Source organism: Pleurodeles waltl, chromosome 9 (assembly GCF_031143425.1).
Source record: "Pleurodeles waltl isolate 20211129_DDA chromosome 9, aPleWal1.hap1.20221129, whole genome shotgun sequence".
Lineage (NCBI taxonomy): Eukaryota > Metazoa > Chordata > Amphibia > Caudata > Salamandridae > Pleurodeles > Pleurodeles waltl.
In genome coordinates this window covers 1,091,618,049-1,091,638,059 of record NC_090448.1, presented here as the reverse complement: position 1 = coordinate 1,091,638,059, position 20,011 = coordinate 1,091,618,049, and the positions used below count along the sequence as shown (strand labels likewise).

General features: G+C 45.3%; 1 long non-coding RNA gene across 1 annotated transcript in view; it reads right to left on the bottom strand.

The window, feature by feature from the left end:
* The window catches only part of LOC138260363 (uncharacterized), a 70,342-nt gene extending 51,457 nt beyond the window's left edge, over positions 1-18,885 (bottom strand). Inside the window, exons 1-2 of the long non-coding RNA XR_011198844.1 lie at positions 18,797-18,885; positions 6,273-6,312 (exon numbers count right to left, since the gene is read on the bottom strand). This is a non-coding gene — a long non-coding RNA (uncharacterized lncRNA). The remainder of the gene's footprint in view (positions 1-6,272; positions 6,313-18,796) is intronic.
* Between the last annotated feature and the right edge of the window lie 1,126 nt (positions 18,886-20,011).

Genomic DNA, 20,011 nt, shown 5'->3' with positions numbered 1-20,011 from the left:
CTTTTGCCTTGTCACACTTGTGGTGGCACAACTAGTCCTGCAGCCCACAACTTACAGGCCCTAGGGGACTTGCAAATAAGTCAAATTATGTCAATTAGGGATAAACCAATTAAACGTGCCTTTTAAGGGTCATAGCACATGCACTGGGTCCATGTTAGCTGAGCTCATGGCATTTTAGAGTCATTACACCAGTGCCAAGTAGTCAAAATGGCCACAGAAAGGGGGGTGAACCTGCAGAAAGTCTGTTTTCTAATGGGTAATTTGTGATAGAGCCTTCTAGCTACAGATTCCTCACCTTTTGAAATATTCCCCAGGTGTCAGCCTGGATCTGGACATTTTTCAGCAGTACCTCTGTGCACTGGTAGGTGGCACTGTGTGAGGCTGCATTGACGCTGTTCTGCTCTAGAAATTATGTGTGGCATCTATTTAGGTGCTAGGTGCGACTCCTGCTCTCAAGACTATTCTCACCCCCAGATGCAGAGCCCCAAAAGCAAATTGGTGTAACAAGTGTGCCCGGCCACTGATAAGCTCTCGGCAGTGTACTAGGCTTAGCTATAAGAAGATAAGAAGTCTATGTTTTTTAAATTTATTTAATAAACACTTTTATTGTTATTTTGTCCATTATATCATTTCCAGCTGTCGCTGGGCACCAATTAAACAAAACATCCAGTGTATGCAGATATGATAGCAAGTCCAAAATTAAAGCATCTGTGGAAAAACCTTTCACTTATTTATAGTAAGGAACCCAGCCCAAAATGATCCCACTATCTATCCCAAATCTGGTTATGCTTGCGTGGGCATTCCCTGGCCTCACAGACTGTTTTTTATTGCTGGGCACACCAGTCTACTCTGCACCACCACTGAGGCAATGTAGACAGCTCAGGAGATGTCCATCAAGACTCTATCTATGTTTTTTTTAATGTGCAGTATTTATAATATAAACAAAGGTTTGTAATGACAATAACTTAGTTTCGGAGTACGGTCCCAGTTGCTTTCTTCTGTCAGCTCATTCTCGAATACAAACTGAGATATCATAAGTTTCGAGTTAATTTTAATGCCCTTTTTATTGATTGCATCAAATATAGGCTGTTATTTATAGGCCAGCTGCTAGATTGCAGAATCACTGATAAGTAAAGATTTTCTTCACCTTGGGCACGGGGGACCCTACAATTTTTATACCCCAATATTTACCCCAACAAAAGGCCCACAATTCAATGAATCTTCTAGACTGAGGACGTTTTTCCAGGAAGAAGAGCTGGATGCTGTAGGATGGACTGCCACTCTGCCTGCTGCTTTGCTTTGCTGTGCTGGCCTGCTGCTTGTTGCCTCTGTCCTGGGAGTGAAAGGACTGGACTTTGCTTTTACATCCTGCATTCCAAGGTTCTCCAAGGGCTTCAACTGAGCTTGCCTCCTGTTAAGAAGTCTCAGGAACATCAAAGACTTAATCTACCACTGCCTGGGCTCTTATGCTGAGAGTCCTGACTTGCCAACTGGTGCCAACTCCAGTCCCTGGGCCCTTGGAAGTGGAAGCCGATGACCTGAAGGAGAAAATCCACGCACTGATGCGCCACAGCAGAAAAATCAATGCATTGCTTGTCGCGTGGCTGCAGAATCGACACAGCACCTGTTTCAGCGCAATTCCATCTATTCTGCGTGTCTGGATTTTCCATGCATCATCCCCAGGTGTCAATTTCTCATCACCCCCACACCGCAGTAAGGAAGCAAGGCTGCGTGTCTGGAAATCAATGCATTACCTTTCCTGCGAGGAAAGAATCAACGTATCACCTCCCCTGCCAGTAAGGAATTGACGCATGATCTCACCTGAGAGAAAAGAATCAATATATTACCTCCCCTGCGCAGTAAGGGATTAACGTAATGCTTGGCTTTTCCAGCACCTCACCTCCCCTGCGGCCTGCATCTTCTTTATTTTTTGACACAACTAAGATACTGTGTGTAAAAAAGATACAACCATTGATTCCTATGGATTAAGACTCATTTAAACCTTTAAAAAGTGATATTTTTACTTCTGTATGTTGGATTGCTGTTGTTTTGGTCTTTTTTACTCCTGTAAATATTGGCCGTTTATTTGAACTGGTGTGGAGTACTTATGTGTATTTTTTTTTTTTTTTTTTTACTGTGTTTCTGTGTGTGTGTGTGTGTGTGTGTGTGTGTGTGTGTGTGTGTTCAAATACTTTACACATTGCCTCTGAGATAAGCCTGGCTGCCCAAGCCAAGCTACCAAAGCGGTGAGCAGGGGTTATCTGAGGTGTGTAACTCCCTTAGCCTGACTAGGGTGAAGGTCCCTACTTGAACAGGGTGCAAACCACTGCAAACTATAGACCCCATCTCTAACAATGCCTACAAATTAAAATATGACATTCACAAACAATGTACATAGTCCCAGTGCTGTGAGGGCAGGGCTCGAGTGTTTCATAGTCGGTTCCCTGAACCCCAATGCCCTCAAACTAGCGGTAGTGGTCGTTCCACATTCACTGTAGGTGACATTCAGGTTAAGCATCATTAGTAGTCTGAGTCTCAGAAGTCCTACTCTGACTGTTTATGAAAAGGGCAGGGGATTCTTGATATTCCTCCAATGCTGGGTAAGTTCCTTAGTCCCACCGATGGCAGAGAGGTGCAATGATTCAGGTACTGGTCCTCAGTCATTGCTCAAACCCGTTAGGGTCAACATGGTGGCCTCTATCCTCTGTCGACAGTTGCAAGCAGACCAAATTTTTTGCTTAGGCTTGGTGGCCCCCTCTGATATATGGGCTCACGGTTCCTCCACTGTACATAGGCACTGGCCTAATTGGCATAGCAGCATACGTCAAGGCAGGCCCATCTGGCATATGGGGTCATCAACTTACCTCACATGCGCTGTGGCCCAATCGGCATAGAAGAAGTCTTCATGATAGCCTCACCTAGCATACAAGGGTCACTGACTTTTCCCTGTACATGGGCAACAACTCAAACAGTGCAGCAACCGTCTCCTCACACCTTGTTACTGGGATCCACTCCTAAGGATTCCCCCACTGGACATCACTCCCTCTAACTCCCTCCTCTTCTTCACAAGGCAAACTGGTCTTGGCAAGCAGACAGGCTCTGTTGCTCCAAGGTTGGTGGCCTCGAAATCCCTGGGTGATGTCCTCTCACCCGGCTTGGAGACTAGAAGGTCTTGGCCCCCAGTCCTGGTCACAAGCAGAAATCTTGCAGAGCTTCTCCTCCTTGCAGAGCCCGACTGTCTGCTTAATAGTTGACAATTTTTGGGGTCTCATGCTCCCCTTGTTACTGTCCATTTCCAGACACCAAATACCTTTGAAGTTTATGTTGGGGTCTGCTTTCTTTAAATTAATCAATTAAGGATTTATAAAGTGTGGCAAATCACCTGGAAGGTCTTAAGGCACTTGTCAACATCAGGGCAGTGCGCGCTCTACGGGCGACTAGAATGCAAAAACCTAACAATTTCAAGCTAACATAATTTATGCATTGTGCTGATATGATGTTGTTTAACCTTTTGCATTGCAGAGTTTAATCCTAAAGACTTATGTTCAGCATGCATATAAATACTGTTCACATGCAATGTACTGCTGCAGGCTTTCAGAGTGTGTCAGGGCGTGGTCCCCTTCCAGGGCCTTCTAGAAGCTTTCCCTGCAGCATGCCTGGGTGTGGTTGGTGGGCTGGGCTAAGACTATAAAAGTGAGCCAGCCCAGCTCCACGTGCTCACTATTCAGAGGTCCCGGTGCATAGCAGCAGCTACTTCCTGAGCTCCTGTTCCGGAGGCCTACTTTGATCTTCCAGGCCTTTGCCCTTCATTTACACTGGTGATCCTTGATCAGAGCGGTAAGACGGAGGTTGGGCTGGGCCCCCGATCCCGTTTTCGAAGGCATCCGAGTTCTTGGGCCTAATTTTCATGTTGAGAGATTTTAAATTGTGTGTGTGAATGTGCTCTGGGTTTTTCTGGCATTTACATGTTAATATTCGACTTGGCAATACGCGCGATTCGTTCCTCGTGCTTTAACCCTTGATATTCATTGTGCGCTACCATTTCTTGGCAGTTACAGGGTGGCATTGGAATCAGCAAGACGCGCGATTCGTTCCTCGTGCTTTAACCCTTGATATTCATTGTGCGCTACCATTTCTTGGCAGTTACATGGTGGCATTCGAATCGGCAAGACGCGTGATTCGTTTCTCGTGCTTTAACCCGTGATATTCAGTGTGCGCTACCATTTCTTGGCAGTTACATTCGAATTGGCAAAATGTGCGATTCATTTCTTGTGTTTAAAATCACGGTGTTCATTATGCGCTACCACTTCATGGCATTCACTTGGTGGCTTTCGACTTGGCAAGACGTGTGATTTATTTCTCGAGTCTAAATAATGTTATTCATGGTGCACAATCATTCCATGGTATTTTACAACCTTTGTGAAAATCTGCAATGTGCGCAATTCATGTTCCGGCAATTTTGAGAAAACTAAAATACTAGAGTTCTAGATGTAATGTCGTATGTACATAATAAGTTTCTCAAACACGATTCATATGATGGTTTAGAAATCATTCAGATTATTTCCTGATCCTAATGCAAAAGATAATACTTGAATTTGAACATTGCATTTAACCTTTCCTGATTCCCTCACAGATATCCAGTAATCTTGAAGTCTAGTTATTTAAGTCTATGCTTAGGTTGTCCATGTTTTCAGAATGACAATGTTTAGAGTCATAGCCTAGTACAGATTAATGTGATATATTCTTGATATTGTGTGTTTTAACTTTTTACTTCCTACAGGTCTCCTTCCCAGCTGTTCCCTTCCTAATCCCCTTTTTCCCACTTGGACTCTCTTAGACTCTGTGACAATTTTAATCAGAGTATTGGAGCTGTCTTGTGGTGGAAGTGTTGGGAACGTGCACAGACCCCGAGGATCTGGTGACTCTGACAGCAATGGTAACTGCTTCATAGTGATATGTTCATTCAAACAGCCAGGTCTTGAATCCTTTCCTGAATTGCTGGAGCGATGAGGTAGCCCTGAGGTACAGGGAAAAGTCGGTCCAAGCTTTGGTTGGCAGGTGAGAGAAGGAGCGTTTTCTGCTGTTGTATCGGCAGATCCAGGGGGTGTCTGCGAGGAAGAGGGAGGTGGATCATACATGTCTGGTTGGTTGGTGGAAGGTCATGCGTATGCTTGTGCTTCGTTGTGCGGGGCGTTGAATGCGTGGGTCGATATCATGAACTGGCATCTCTTCTGGATTGGGAGCCAGTGTAGCTTCTTGAGGTGGGTGTGATGTGGGTCCGTCTGTGGAGGTCAAGGATAAGTCTTGCCTCTAGGGTTTGTATTGTCTGTAGTCTCTTCAGGAGGTGTGCAGTGATTCCTACATAGAGTGTGTGTGTGATGGGTCGCTTCGATCCGACCCACACACTTTGCGTACTTGTTCTGACACTGCCACTTTCACCACGGAAGCTACCTGGGAGGTCGGCTCTCTCATTGGTCCTCTGCCACCACGGCGGGACTTGACAGTGGTTAAAACAAGGCTTCCTCTTCTTCCTGGAGAGGAAGCCGGGAGTTGGAGCTGGAGTACACCAGAGTCAACAAACAACAAGGAACGGACGGATCAAGAGGACGCTGACGGAGGAGGCACGGAACCCGCTCTTCGGACGAGCGGAACTACTCTGGGATTTGTAGCGGAGGAGTGCAGTTGCGAAGACGAAGACCGCTGGCCCCGGGGAGCCTATGATTGAGCCGCCACGCTTCAGGAGAAGCGTGGCTACTCCCGGTACAGAGGTGCGGGACGGGGAAGAAAGGAGCGGGAGGCGGGAGGCGGGAGGCGAAGGAAAATAGGGAAGGAAAACGGGCACTTCACGGGGAGCACTGACAGAAAATAAGAGAGAGAGAGAAATAAGCACAAAGAACGAAACAAGTCGAAACAGTCGTATGAAAGAAAACAGGGAAAGACAAGAAACCAAAACGACTGAACAGGTCTAAGTAGGAAGGAAAAAGGACCAAGATAGCCGGGAAGTCAATCCACAAGAGATATTGTGGAAACAAACAAGGAAAGACGAAGGGGAAAAGGAAGATAGGAAAGAAACCAGCAAGGAGAGTGGAAGAAAGGAAAGAAGCCAGCAAGGAGAGTGGAAGAAAGGAAAGAAGCCAGCAAGGAGAGTGGAAGAGAGGACGAGGGGGACCAGGGAGGGACAGAAGAGAGTGACTAGAAAAGATAGGAAAAAGAAACCAGAGAGGCAAGGAAAAATAGAAGATAAAGAAATCCAGCCCCAAACCCACACTTACCGTGTCTTTTCTCTTCTATTTCCACACGCTTCCCGCGAGGCTAAAAGAAAAAAGACAAGAGAAAGTGTCTGGAAGAGGGACGCCATCACAACCTTCCAGTTCACAACAACTATCCTCTATTCATACCATCTATACTGTGTAAAGACCAATAAACACAACCTACATAAATCACAACCATGCAGTCTGGTGTCATAAATCGTACAGTGTGTTCCCAGCCTGCTGATGACAAGGGCCTGTGTGATGGTCCTTCTGGTGTTGACTGGGAGCCACATGAAGATCTTGCAGAGCATGCATAGGGTGTGGAAATAGGCGGATGAGACTATGTTTACTTGTTTCTTCATAGATAGCTTGCTGTCCAAGATGATGCCAAGGGTGAGGGCAAGGTCTGTTGGGGTGGGGGATGGGCCAAGTTTAGCAGGCCACCATTGTTCGTTCCTTGGTGAGGTGTTGTTGCTTGTCTGTGTTGAGTTTGAGACAGGTGTCCTTCATCCAGTCGGTGATGTTCATCATACAACTGTGAAAGTTGGCTCTGGTGGTGGGGGGGTCTTCTGACAATGAGAGGATGAGCTGGGTGTCATTGGCGTAGGAGATTATTCTGAGTTAGTGCAATCTGATGGTGTTGGCTGAGGAGGTCATGTTGAAGATGGTGGGGCTGAGAGACGCTCCTAGGGAGATGGATTCTCTGGATTCTTCCGGTGAGGTAAGAGGTGATCCACTTCAGGGTGTCTCCGTGGATTCAGATGTTGGGGAGTCTGTTGATGAAGATGTGATGGGAGACAGTGTTAAAGGCAGCTGACATGTCCAGGAGGGCGAGGGCTGCCATTTTGCCATGGTCCATGATGGGCCCTGATGTCGTTGTGACTGCAATCAGGGAAGTCTTGGTGCTGTGGTTGGCCAGCAATCCAGATGGTGAGGGGTCCAGGAGATTTTTGCATTCCAGGAATTCAGTGATTCGCTGATTAATTGCCTTCTCGAGAACCTTTGCTGGAAAGGGGAGCAGGGAGATGGGCAGGTAGTTCTTCAGTTCTGCTGGGTTGGCGGATGGTTTCTTCAGGAGGGGCCTCACTTCCCTGTGTTTACAGTCTTCAGGGGGAAGTGGCTGAGGTGATGGAGGTGTTCAGGACTTTCTTGAGCTTGTCACCAATCATTGCTCATGAGTTTGAAGACCTGGTGGGGCAGGGGTCTGTGGGTGGTGTCACACAGCTCTTGAGAGGGGTGAGGTTTATGCTGGCTTCTATGTGGTCTGCTTGGGTGTTCTTCTTTGTTTCTTTTAGGAGACGGTGACACTGGTTGACTGCTGCCTTGTAGGTCTGGTGGCCTGTATCTTTGCTGGTGCACCATTTCTTTTCTAGTCACTGGCAGTTGCGCTCACTGGATTTTAGCTCTGCAGTGAAGTAGCTGGCTCTTCTGGCAGGTCCTTTGGAATTGGCTAGCTTGGCGGGGGAGATTGTGTCAATGCATTCTGTGATCCACAGGGAGAAGTTCTTCGCAGCCTGTTATGGGGTGGATGTTGTGCCTGGAATCTACATCCTTTGAAGTGCCTTCTCATCTGCTCTCTCTTCCTCTAGAAAGCACAGCAGGAGCAATTCCAAATCTGATAGCCCCGTAACACAGGCAATGGAAGTGACTAGAGGTTCACACTTGGATGTCAGCCACAGTGATACGGGTATCAAAAAGTTACCCATGACCTCAGCCCTGCTGTTCATGCTTTTCTTATCAGGCCTATCTCCTTCCTGAGATGCACACAGGCTCCTTCCCAGTATCCTGTCTCTGAATTAAAGATCACCTTTTGAAGGGTACTGGAGGGCCTGGCTCTCCCTTTCTCCAGTGTGTTCCACCCAGCTGACAGGAATGTAGCAATACACAAATCTGTATGGGGGGGAATCTGCTACCTCCTCTCCTCATGTTTCCTTAGTCAGCCCTGGGCCTTCTGAAATGGAACCCAGAGCTTCCATGCATAGTGCCATTCACAGACACACATACACCCAGCATATGCCTATGGTATACATGCACTGCACAGCACTACATCCTTCACATATTGTACCATTCATAGGCACATATACACCCAGCACATGCATATAGCATACTCTCACAACACAGCACTGCCTCCTTTATGTGTCATTCACAGGCACAAATATATTTTACCAGCACGGCCTTAGACCTGTATTTTACCATTCATATGCACACATACACCCAGCACATGGATACCACACATGCACTGCACTACACCAAACCGATGTAGGCCAAGGGTGAGTTAATCATGCAGCAGATGAACATTAAATGAGTAGGCCTCACTATAGTGAGAAAGGTAAAAGATCTCTTCACTCTTACTGATCACTACATGGTATGCTGCCACCTCCACACTCGTGCTGTGTAACTCCTGGTAAAAGCAGTAGCCTTTCATCACTATGAGCGTATCGCTTTTGGTGTCCCTTATGGTCCGAACAGACCGATGTCCTTGCTACGGCCTATGTCATGGCACACATGCATAGTCCATTTTCACCCATTACAACAAAAATCAGCATTAGAGATCCAGACATCATTATAGTTACGGCACTCAGGGCAGGGGTGTACGTCCATCAGAATGCAACAGACTTTTCCATTCCAACAGTGTTAAAAATCAGGACTTATTTACAAGCCCTGTGCGCCACCAGAGCGCCACCAGAGTACCCCTTCCTGCACAAAAACAATCATGCCAACAACACAGACACCCTTGCACCATGGTGGAAGGGTGTCTGAGTTGGTGCTTGGCTGCAATTTGTGGGCTAGCTGAAAGGACAGGAATGCATTGTGTCTTGTAGATTCAGTGCATTTCTACCCTTTTGAATTGTCATATAGCAGCGCAGCAAAAGGCTCTCAGTTTCATGAAGTATTGTGTCCCTAAGGTCAGGCATCTCAATGCACTTAAAAAAGATCAGAAAACAGTCTGAGGTCTAGATCAGAGACATAGTTTAAAGGATTCATTACAAAAATTAATAGAATATGCGGTACAAAGTTAATGCCATGAAGGCTCCTCTGGAAACGGGGCATTACAGAGATTCAAAAATAATCTATGTCCCAAGTGGGCTAAAAAATCAAGATAGACATGGACAGCATCCCTAGAAGCAGAGGAAAGGTCATCCCCAAAACCAAGGGATTTAATACATTATGGTGGTCATTATGACCCTGGCGGTATTATAACCGCAGGGCCAAAATGAAGGGAGCACCGCCAACAGGCTGGCGGTGCCTCCCGGTGTATTTTGACCGCGGCGGTAGCGCCGCGGTCGCACCGCCGGGGCCGGCAGTTTACCGCCACAATGGCCCCAGCGGATGTAATCCGCCAGGGCAGCGCTGCTTGCAGCGCTGCCCTGGGGATTACGACCCCCCTACCGCCAGCCTGTTTCTGGCGGTTTGCACCGCCAGGAAGAGGCTGGTGGTAAGGGGTGTCCTGGGGCCCCCTGCACTGCCCATGCCATTGGCATAGGCAGTGCAGGGGCCCCCTAACAGGGCCCCGGCCAGCTTTTCACTGTCTGCATAGCAGACAGTGAAAAGCGCGACGGGTGCAACTGCACCCGTCGCACGGCCACAAAACCGCCGGCTCCATTAGGAGCCGGCTCCTATGTTGCGGCCTCATTCCCGCTGGGCCGGCGGGAATGTCATAATGGGGACCGCGTGAGTGCGGCCGCACAGCGGTTACCGCCTGGCGGGCAGCGGTAGCCGCCCGCCAATGTCGTAATGACCCCCCAAGTTTACAAATTAATTTAGTAAAACTGCAGAATCATAGTGGTATGATAAAATATGTTACTTTCACAGCAAAGCAGAGCACAGTTCCATTGAGCGCCATATTGCCTTAATACCAATGCACTATCCCACTACATGAATAATTATTCTGCCCTCTATGTTAATGCCATCCTGAGATGGTGGAACAAACGAGATACATGAACAACAGTGAACTATTATGAATGCATAGGGTACAGTAAGCTACCTGAAAGATCTTATTGTATTAGTTGCAGTTTATGACTGAGCCGGGGATAATTAAGAACAACATGAACAATGCCAACGGAAATAAACAAGTGTGATTCTGCTTGAGTGCATGCCGCAGAAAATACAAACAATTAAATTTACAGGGGGAAGAGAAGAAGGATATCCATTTTGAGAAAGATGCTGGTAGGCCCAAATTGAGACCTAGTTAACAAGAGTCAGGAAGACACACTTCTATGCAAAATAGCACATTTGTTTTAAAAGTACCAGTACTATACCAGTGTACCTGTGTAACCAAGTGTGAGATTACACTCTGCACGTTGTTAATGGTAATCAAAAATATAAATGCACAAAAATCCTCCACATCACTTGACATTGAAAAATATTTTTGGACGGATCTATGGAAATAAAGAGGGAAAGCACAGTCCCCAGAAAGGCAAGGTAGCAATATGGTGTCTCGTGTATGAGGCTAAAGTAAAGCCATCATTGAAACAGGGGATTTCAATGGTTGGAAATATCAATTGCCTGTTGCAGGCACATACTGCTACAATCATTGGCAAAGCCAATAGGTCTTGCCTATGCAAGAGCTATTGGCTTTGACAATGTGTTTTAGCCACATTGTTCATCAGCGTGGCTGCTGCTCAGCATGGTTAAAACTGGCAAAGAGGAGAGTGACATGGAGTGTCATAGAGTGAAATGGCGAAGAGTGGAGTAGAGTGTTGTAGAGTGGAGTGGCAGAGAGAGTTGTGTATTGGAGTGGAGTCGTGTAGAGTGGCATACACTGGAGTGGCATAGAGTAGAGTGGACGGGTGTAGAGTGCATTGGCATAGAGTGTTGGGGAGTATAGTGGTGTAGGGTGCAGTGGCATTGAATTCAGCAGCGTACAATGCAACGTTGTAGAATGCAATAGCATAGATTAGAGTGGTGAAAAGTAGAGTGGTGCAGAGTAAAGTGGTGCAGAGTAGAGTGGCACAGAGCTTTTGGTGTTGAGTGGTGCAGAGTGGAGTGGCATGGAGTTGAGTGATGCAGAGGGCAGTGGTGCAGAGAATAGTTGGGTGGCATAGAGTTCAGTGACGTAGGGTGGTGCAGAGTAGAATATAGTGCCATAGAGTGCAGTGGCTTGAAGTAGTGCAGAGTAGAGTGGCGGAGAGTAGAATGTCAGAATGCAGTGGTGTAGCGTGGAGTACAATGGCGTAGAGTAGAGTGCAGTGGTTAAGAGTAGAGTGCAGTGGCATAGAGTAGAGTGGCATAGAGTAGATTGTTTCAGAGTAGAGTCAAGTGGCCTAGAGTGGAGTGGTGCAGGGTAGAGTGCAGTTGCATAGAGTAGCATAGAGTGTAATGGCATAGAGTAAAGTGGTGTAGAGTGCACTGGCATAGAGTGCAATGGTGCAGAGTGGATTAGAGTAGCGTACACTGGATTGGTGTAGAGTGCAGGGGCATAGAGTTGAGTGTTACATACTAAAGTGCATTGGCATAGAGTGCAGTGGTGTGTTGCAGAGTGGTGCAGAGTACAGAGGTGTAGAGTGGAGTTATGCAGAGTAGATTGGTGTGGCCTAGACTGGAGTGTTGTAGAGTGCAGTGCTGAAGAGTGTAGTGGTGTAGAGCGGCGAAGAATGCATTGGCATAGAGTAGATGGGTACAGGGTAAAGTAGAGCGGTGTAGTGTGAAATGGCATAGAGTGCTGTGGCGTAGAGTGTTGTAAAGTGGATTGGTGTACAGTAGAGCACAGTGATGTGGAGTGGTGCAGAGTAGAGTGGAGTGGTGTAGAGTGAAGTATTCATGGTGTGGTAGAACACTGCCATTACAGACGCATTTTCAATTGAAATGACCATTACATTTGCACAGAATTACTGTTTTAGTAATAAAATTATACCGTGCACAGGCGAAAATGAGTGGATATGGCATCACCTAGTTTAATGATTCATTTTGATCATATTGAAGTATTTGTTTCTAACACTTCAGCAATAACAAAAAATGTGCTTCAGTTGTGCGTTCATAATAATTCTGATACATTCTGAAATACTTGCATAATTTATTTAAACGTTGTTGTGTGCTAGAAAAAAAGCTCTTCTCTACCTCCAGTATCCGCACAATTGTCACATAAATCCTCTCACTTTGAAGTCAGAGAAAGAAAAGTAAACAAACACCCTGGGAAGACAGCGCTGACATTTGACCTCTGTCTTTGAATGCACAGCAAATGTGATGAGATAACAATAAGATTTAAAGGCCTCTTAACAGAAGGCATGGAAGGATACACAAAACACGGTTTATGCAACAGGAGGGAAGAACTGAACCTGGAAAGCCTAAAGCAAATAAAGCCAGCAAATTGAAATCCAGAAAGTGTGAGTTACAAAGATGATTGGAATTGAGCAGAATGCATTCCTAGGTCAACTTTCTGAAAGTCTCCAAGATGTCTTTAGCAAAAAACCGGACACTTGTGCTGTCTAGTAGGCTGCAACCTAAAAAATGTGGCGGGAAGCTTAAGGGCTACATCAACTATTGTGATAAGACAAGCCTGGTTTGATTACAGCTGTCTTGCTCTACAGCACGTGTTCAGATATATTAAGTATTGGATATATTGTTGGTAAATTGTTTGCCATTAAAATGATGGGATAGGCTTTATTCTCAGATAAAGTTTCAAGGCATACAGCTTGTTTAAGTTGTTAGCAACTCCATTACAGCACAATGCCACCCGGTCCGTCACAGTTTTATGAAATGTATCGAGAATTTTTACTTTGAAAAGACACTCGAATGCTACCAAAAAGGACTATGCACAAAAGTTCGGAGAACAGATACTCTAACTGGATTTACTAAAGATATGCTCAAAAAAGCAGAAAAGGTGTGCTATTTTTTTTTTTTAGATGAAGGCCAATTCATGTAAGTGACTGCGGGTAAACGGTTGGCCCAGTTCTGGAAGTGAACTACAAAGTGCATATGACTTATGATAAGCATGGTTCCTCTATTTCGCCTACATATATGTTCACCGATAGAGGATTACTCTAAAATTGTAGCTGTCAGTGTATTGCATTCTGTTGCCTTGAAAGGATGCAGAATTCTGTATCTAGATCACAGTGGTACCTCAGAGCATAAGATCTGAAGGACATGATGGGGCAGAGAAAAATTCCGATTTCCTAAGTGGCCTAGGCTTAGTAACATTGAGCAAAATTGTATATGGTTACAGTGCATTATTGTCTCCTGTGTTTTTAATGGGGGTTTGTCCTTTATGGGCTAACAATATGGTTGCATGACCATGTTTATTACAAATTATATTTTTGTTATGGTGCTCACTAAGGGATGTTTTGAGCATTAAAGTCTAATGTCCAAAGTTCATTTTGGATAAAGGGTTTTATGATAATTGTATATGTTTTAATAATATCTCCTTATTACAATTATAACCATGATTCAGGCCAACTTAACATCCTTATTACACTATGACTGTTTGATCACTCTTGATAAGTTTGGATGACCCTTCTAGTTTATTTCCACTCTGTGGGTGTCTTGTGTCTTTTTCAGGGGAATTGTGTTAGTCAACCAGCAACTCTGATGGTGGGGTGGTGAAAGTGGTACTCCATTGGAATTAGCAGGGCAGATTTAAATTAGGATGCTAAATGGCAACATTTTAATTTTTTGCTGCAGATAGAGGAAGAAGGTAAATGGGAGTGCTTTAGTTATATGCAGAGCCACTGAAATTATATGGCAGGAAAAGACGAGATTATGAGGCAGGGTTGAACAATTTGTGTGGCGAGAAAAGTCCAGTTATGAATTTACAATGCCAATAGCTCTAACTCAAGGAAATGCGAGACCTATTGCATTGCAAATGCTTGTTATCTTCTGTAGTGGCCGTTTATATTGTACATAGTACTTGTCTACGTTTGGTCTCCATAGTTTTTTCTTGGATGTTGACCACTTTTTATTTTTCTTTGTATTTTTCTTGAGGAATTATAGAAAATCTAGCAATTCACACATCAAAATGCATGCCCCAGATTTGCAAAATGAACTCCAAACTTCACTAAAACAGAATACATTATTTTAAATTATTATCCCCCAAAGACTAATCCAGTTGAATTCACTTGGAACCTGGTGAGGGGCTGGGTACTTTTCAGCACTTGTCCTTGCATGCAGCTGTTTTACCTTGAAACGCAACAATGGGGCATGTACTGTTTGAACTAAAAACCTTGCATTTTAAGTCATTGGGATTTGATTGGAGAGGCCCATTTATTGATCTTTCCTTTTCAGACTTTACATTTTTGTTCCTTTACTTATATGATTTTATAGACAACCTTCTTGAAAGCCTTTACCTTGCTTAGGAAGTGAAACACGTCATCATTAGACATAACGTAGATTGCCAGTTAGGAGTCAAACCAACACGCGTATCATGAACATGAATTTCGTGGAACTCAGTAACTTCACAGTAACTTCGCCTCATGTATTTATTGGCCTTCTTCCTATGTAATGCAGAAAAGAAAAGCTCTGAAGGTTGGGCCATCATAGGCCATTAAGCCGTTAAAACTTTTTTTATAAACTTAAAATTGTTTAATACTGAAAGTAAAATCTTTCTGGTGTAGTTTAGAGAGTATCTCCCAAGGACGCAGCAGTATCTAAGTGAGCAACATATTAATAGATGGTAAATTGTGTTTGAGAGTGCTGCGAAGCAGTAAGTAAGCCCCCCGCCCCTATAAGGGACTATTGCTCATTTGATAACAGCATGAGCAGGGACAACTTCTGCTTCTAGGCGAGGTCTAATTCAGACGATGTGTGTGGCAGCCACTCGGAGATTATGGCTTGAATCAGTCACTTTCAGACTGAAACTTAGAAACCTTTACCATTAGGCTACAAGAGAAGCTGTGGAAGACTTGGTGAAAACATAACAATGCCATACATTCTGTAAATGGAATCCAGTGAGGCCTAATTGGGGAGCGCCAACTGCAATATATATATATATATATATAAAATAAAATCACATATATATGAGATGTGTTTTATTTCAAATAACTATTTCTTGATAGATGGCAAACAGTATGTGTTATTACTGAGGAGGGCGCACTGCACTTTTTGGGTGTCGGTTAGAGGCATCTTTATAGATTTTGTGTGGTTGGTAGAGGGGAGGGTTAACTAGAGGCCTAATAGGGGAATAGTTGTAGGATTGAGCATTTAGGCCACTACAAACAAGTCACAACTGTTGAGAGTGTCATCTGTTTGGGAAAGCCGGGTTTATTTTCTGCAGCCTTCCTGAATTAAACGTGGATGATCTTAGCGGTGAATTCCCCAGTTTAGCCACCATCATTTTACAAGTGTACCCAGTGTATGTTTTCTTGATGCTAACTAGGGAGGAGGCAGTCTTGAATGGAGAATGCTCTCTCTTTGGGTGTATCAGCGTAGTTTTAGCTGGAGAAAGGTGACCGATTCCGATTCGGTGAACTAAGCAGAGAGATTTGAATGAGCTGCCTCCGGCCATAACCAACCTGTGAAGGGCTTAGAGAAATGTGGTCCTTTATTGCACAAATATAAGTGATGTGGTTTTGTGCACTTTCCACAGTAGGCAGAACGAGGCACTGCTGTTCAGACCATTAGCATTGTCTAGACATGTTAAAACACAAATAGTAGTTTGTAAGATGCACAACGTATCTGGTTTTGGCCAGAGGTCAGCACCGGGACTTCTTATATGGTTCCTGGGCTTTTGTCCAACTTTCAAGCTACATGATGAAGCAAGAACACAAAAAAGTGACAAGGCCTTTCTGTAAAGCTTTGACAGAAGCACATCTCACACTTAACAAAGGAAAAGTGTGAATTCAGACAGACTTCGCTGAAGTTCTATGGGCACATTTTCTCACAGTACGCACTTATCCCTTCAATCATTCCTTGACATGGCCAGTTACTGTGCTTCTTTACTGTTCACATATCAGATTTGTTTCTGCAGGTCACCACTGAGAGATCTTACCAAGAATGTAAACACTTTTCACTAGTGCCAACACTGCCACGTCAGTCTGAAGCCATCAAAACTCGAAATACTGAGGCCATTGCCAATGGCTCACTTTCAACCTTCATTGCATACTGAAATTATTCCAAATGCCGCTCCTATGGACTGTGCGCCATGTCTTCTTGACTCAGAAACAACATGACACAGAGGGACCAGGTAAGATTATTGCTTATCCCAGTCACAGCTGGCACTGCTTACTCCCAAGCCGGGGAAGAAAGTCTGGCTCTACTCTGTGTCTTCCACCATTTCCATCAGGTCAATCAGGGAAAAACAATCTAAGCTTTCGCGGATCACCAGGTCCTCACTACCACATTCAGAATCCTCAAACAGAAGATATGCTGAAGATTGAAAGATGGGTAAGAAACAGTTTTGGTTGTGGAGGGTGGAAGTACCACTCAGGCAACAACCACAGTTCATGTCAGGGTGAAGCACTAAAGTCACTAAATGAACCTGTGCTTAACCCTCTGGAAGCTTGGCGCAAAGCAGTCAGTCTCAACATAGAGGCAATGTGTAAAGTATTGATACAGTACACAAATAGTAGTATGGTGGAATCACAATGCAAGAAAAATGTCAAACTAAACTAGATAAACAGAGTAAATGTTAAAAAAATAAAATGATAGCAGAATAACAAAAATCCAATTAGTAGAGCCCGATATATTCAATTTTAACATGTTTAGTGAAAATAGTGCCTAAAAATACAAAATGCTACTCACAGTCACCTGGTTGCACTCCACCCAGGGAAAGTCACAAGTTCAGGCCAGCCTCAATGGAGCACCGGCCAGGTAGGTTACTCCAGCTGGAAAGGTATCTTCTTAAGTCCAGTGTGAAGAGTTCCATTCACACTGGAGTGGGTTTTAAGGAGCAGGACGGGTGTCATGGACACTCATTGTTGTAGCACAACGAGCTGGTCGAGTGTTGCTGATGGTCTTTGCTGCAGTGTGAGGAGCCAAGCAACAGAGCTTTGTGTTGGCAGTCATTGCCAGCGGCAGACTCTTGGCACGAACACACTTGTTTGCGGTCATGAATAGCCCAAACTTAAGGATTTAACTTTTTTCTACTTGGAGGAGATCTTGCTGATGCCAGCCATGGGTCCAGAACCTGGGGTGGCACCTGTTGGCAATCAGGACTCATTCCAACAGAGACTAGCACCAGGGCTCAGGCAGGTCCAATTGCCACAAGTCAGCTGCACAGTTGCAGGGAGGTCTCTGACACCTGCGTTCCTATAGCTCACACAGGAGGTCAGCCAACTGACCTTTGGAGATGCTCTGGGTTGCCTGTGATGAAGACAAGAAGGTCCAATTTTCCTTCTCAGTCAGTAAGGCAGTCCTTCAAGCAACAGGGCCGCCCTTTTGCAGTACAGCAGACCTTCTAAATCTTCCACAGGTCCAGGGGTGTTCTGATGAGTGGCTCCGGAGGTCCAATGTTTATACTCTGTGCATTATGTGGGATTACTCGTGTCCTACCCCCATATTTAGTTTTAGAAAGTTCTTTCCCTTCGCCTGCCAAGGATCCAGTCTGTCATGGGTGACATGTCAGGGCAGGTCTGGTGTCAGATTTCTTTGTGTGTGCAGGAGGCAAAGTCCTTTGAAGTGCAAGTGGGGCTGAATGCAACCTCATCCCAGTCATCCTGTCAGGATGGAATATCCTGTCCACCCCTAAGCAGCCTTTGTGTTACTGTCTGGACACAATACACAATTCCAAACAGCAGAGACATTCACAGTCATGTGACTCAGGACATTGTCTGGGACAAGATAATGCCAACTTTTTAAAAGTGGCATTTTCAGGATTTATGACTTCACCATTAAAGAGGATATTAAATTACAATGCAATTTCAGTGTAAACAGTATCTTTCTTTCTGCTCCCAATCCAAAGTTGGCACTTATTACATTTAATAAGGTAACCCATTGTTAGCCAATGGGAGAGATAGGCCTTACAACAGTGAAAAATGCCTTTAGATGTTTTTGACTGACAAGACATGTAAAACTTAAGTACACATTGTAGACGGGTCTCGGAGACCGCGTCTAACTTACCCCGAATTCGCCATTACTCAGCAGACTCCCCGGAGACAGGGGACGCCACGCCGGAACAGCTACGACGACTTCCGGGTTCCGGGAGCAATACAAAAGAAGGACAACGATCCGGGAAGGGAAGGAGACACGACGGAGAAACAGAGCGAACAGGAAAGAACGCCAACCGAGAGAACAGAGTCACCGGCAGCCCCATCGAGGAAGCAGGAGTTGGACCGCCGGAGGTGTACAGAAACGCGAGAAACGGCGAAAAGAGAGACGCCGGAGACACGAGAGTGCCGCCACGACCTCGGAGGGTCGTGGCTTAACAAGGTACGGTCCCTCCTAGGGACAGGAGGGTTACGGGGAATCACGGGCACCGGGAAAGGCACCAGGGAGGCGGGAGGAAGGACGGGGAGGGTGAGTGAGACACAAGGGAAGGGGAAGGAAGGGAACCAGGCACTTTATGGACACCAGGAACCCTGAACCCCACCACTGACCACCCCCTCACGGACTCACCCTGCTTGCTGCCTTTTCCCTCACGAGCACAATAAACAGCCCAGTTCCACAGAAGGACTTACCTGTTCCTTTCTTTTCCCTTCATGCCCGGAGTTCGAGGGAGACGCCCACATCCTTCACAACCAGAACCGACCACAGGGAGAAGAAACCTAAGGAAAAAGGGAAAGAAATTGAGAAGAGCAGAAAACACAAGGCTTACCAAATATATAAAAACATTGAATAAGAGAATGTCCTGTGAATAAAACAGAGAATAAAACTTCAAACATAAAAAGCAGATACCCCTTCTCTGACTCTACTTGATCCGCTCGTAACGCAGCCTACCACAGTGGTGTCAGAAGTGGGATTCTTTTCCCAGGTGGGCTTACGAGCGTGGTTTATCATGAGTGAATCCCCATCCCTCGAGGATATGATTAAGCAACTTGCAGAAGGACAAAGACACCTACAGTTGGTGTGGGAAGCACACCAAAGAGAGGCCAAGGAAGACCGGGAGGCCTTACAATCGGCCTTAAAAAGTCAGGCTACAATCTTAGCCAATAACCAACTAGTGCATGAGACCGCATTACAAAAGTTAACAGATACAATAGCGACCAGTAAGGTACATCCAAACGTTCCCAGTTCGGTTCTACAAAAGTCCCAAGAGGGGGAGGTCATTATGGTCGGGAAAAAACAGAAGAATATCTGATGCGAAAATTCTATTGGCCCGGAGTGTATGCACTGATACGCAGATACTGTTCCCAATGTCCTAGATGCCAATTAACTGAACCAGGAATACCCAGGAAAGCGCCACTATACCCTTTACCCATTATTGATATCCCTTTTAACCGGGTGGGTATGGATCTTGTAGGACCCCTACTTCCCTCTTCTAAAGGAAATACTTACATTTTAGTCATAGTTGACTATACGACTAGATACCCTGAAGCCATACCCCTCTCCAGCATGACCACCAAAACAATAGCACAAGCCATGATAACAGTATTCTCCCGAATAGGTTTTCCCCAGGAAATACTGACAGATCAAGGTACACCCTTTATGTCAAAACTCATGAAACAGATATGTCAGATATTAGGGATCACCCAACTACGGACCTCGGTCTATCACCCCCAGACAGACGGGCTGGTAGAACGATATAACCGTACTATAAAGACACTGTTGAGGAAAACTGTGGACGAATCCGGTCGCAACTGGGATCAGAAACTTCCCTTGGTCCTATATGCCATACGAACCCACGAACAGTCTTCCACGGGACACAGTCCCTTTGAATTAGTTTTCGGGAGACA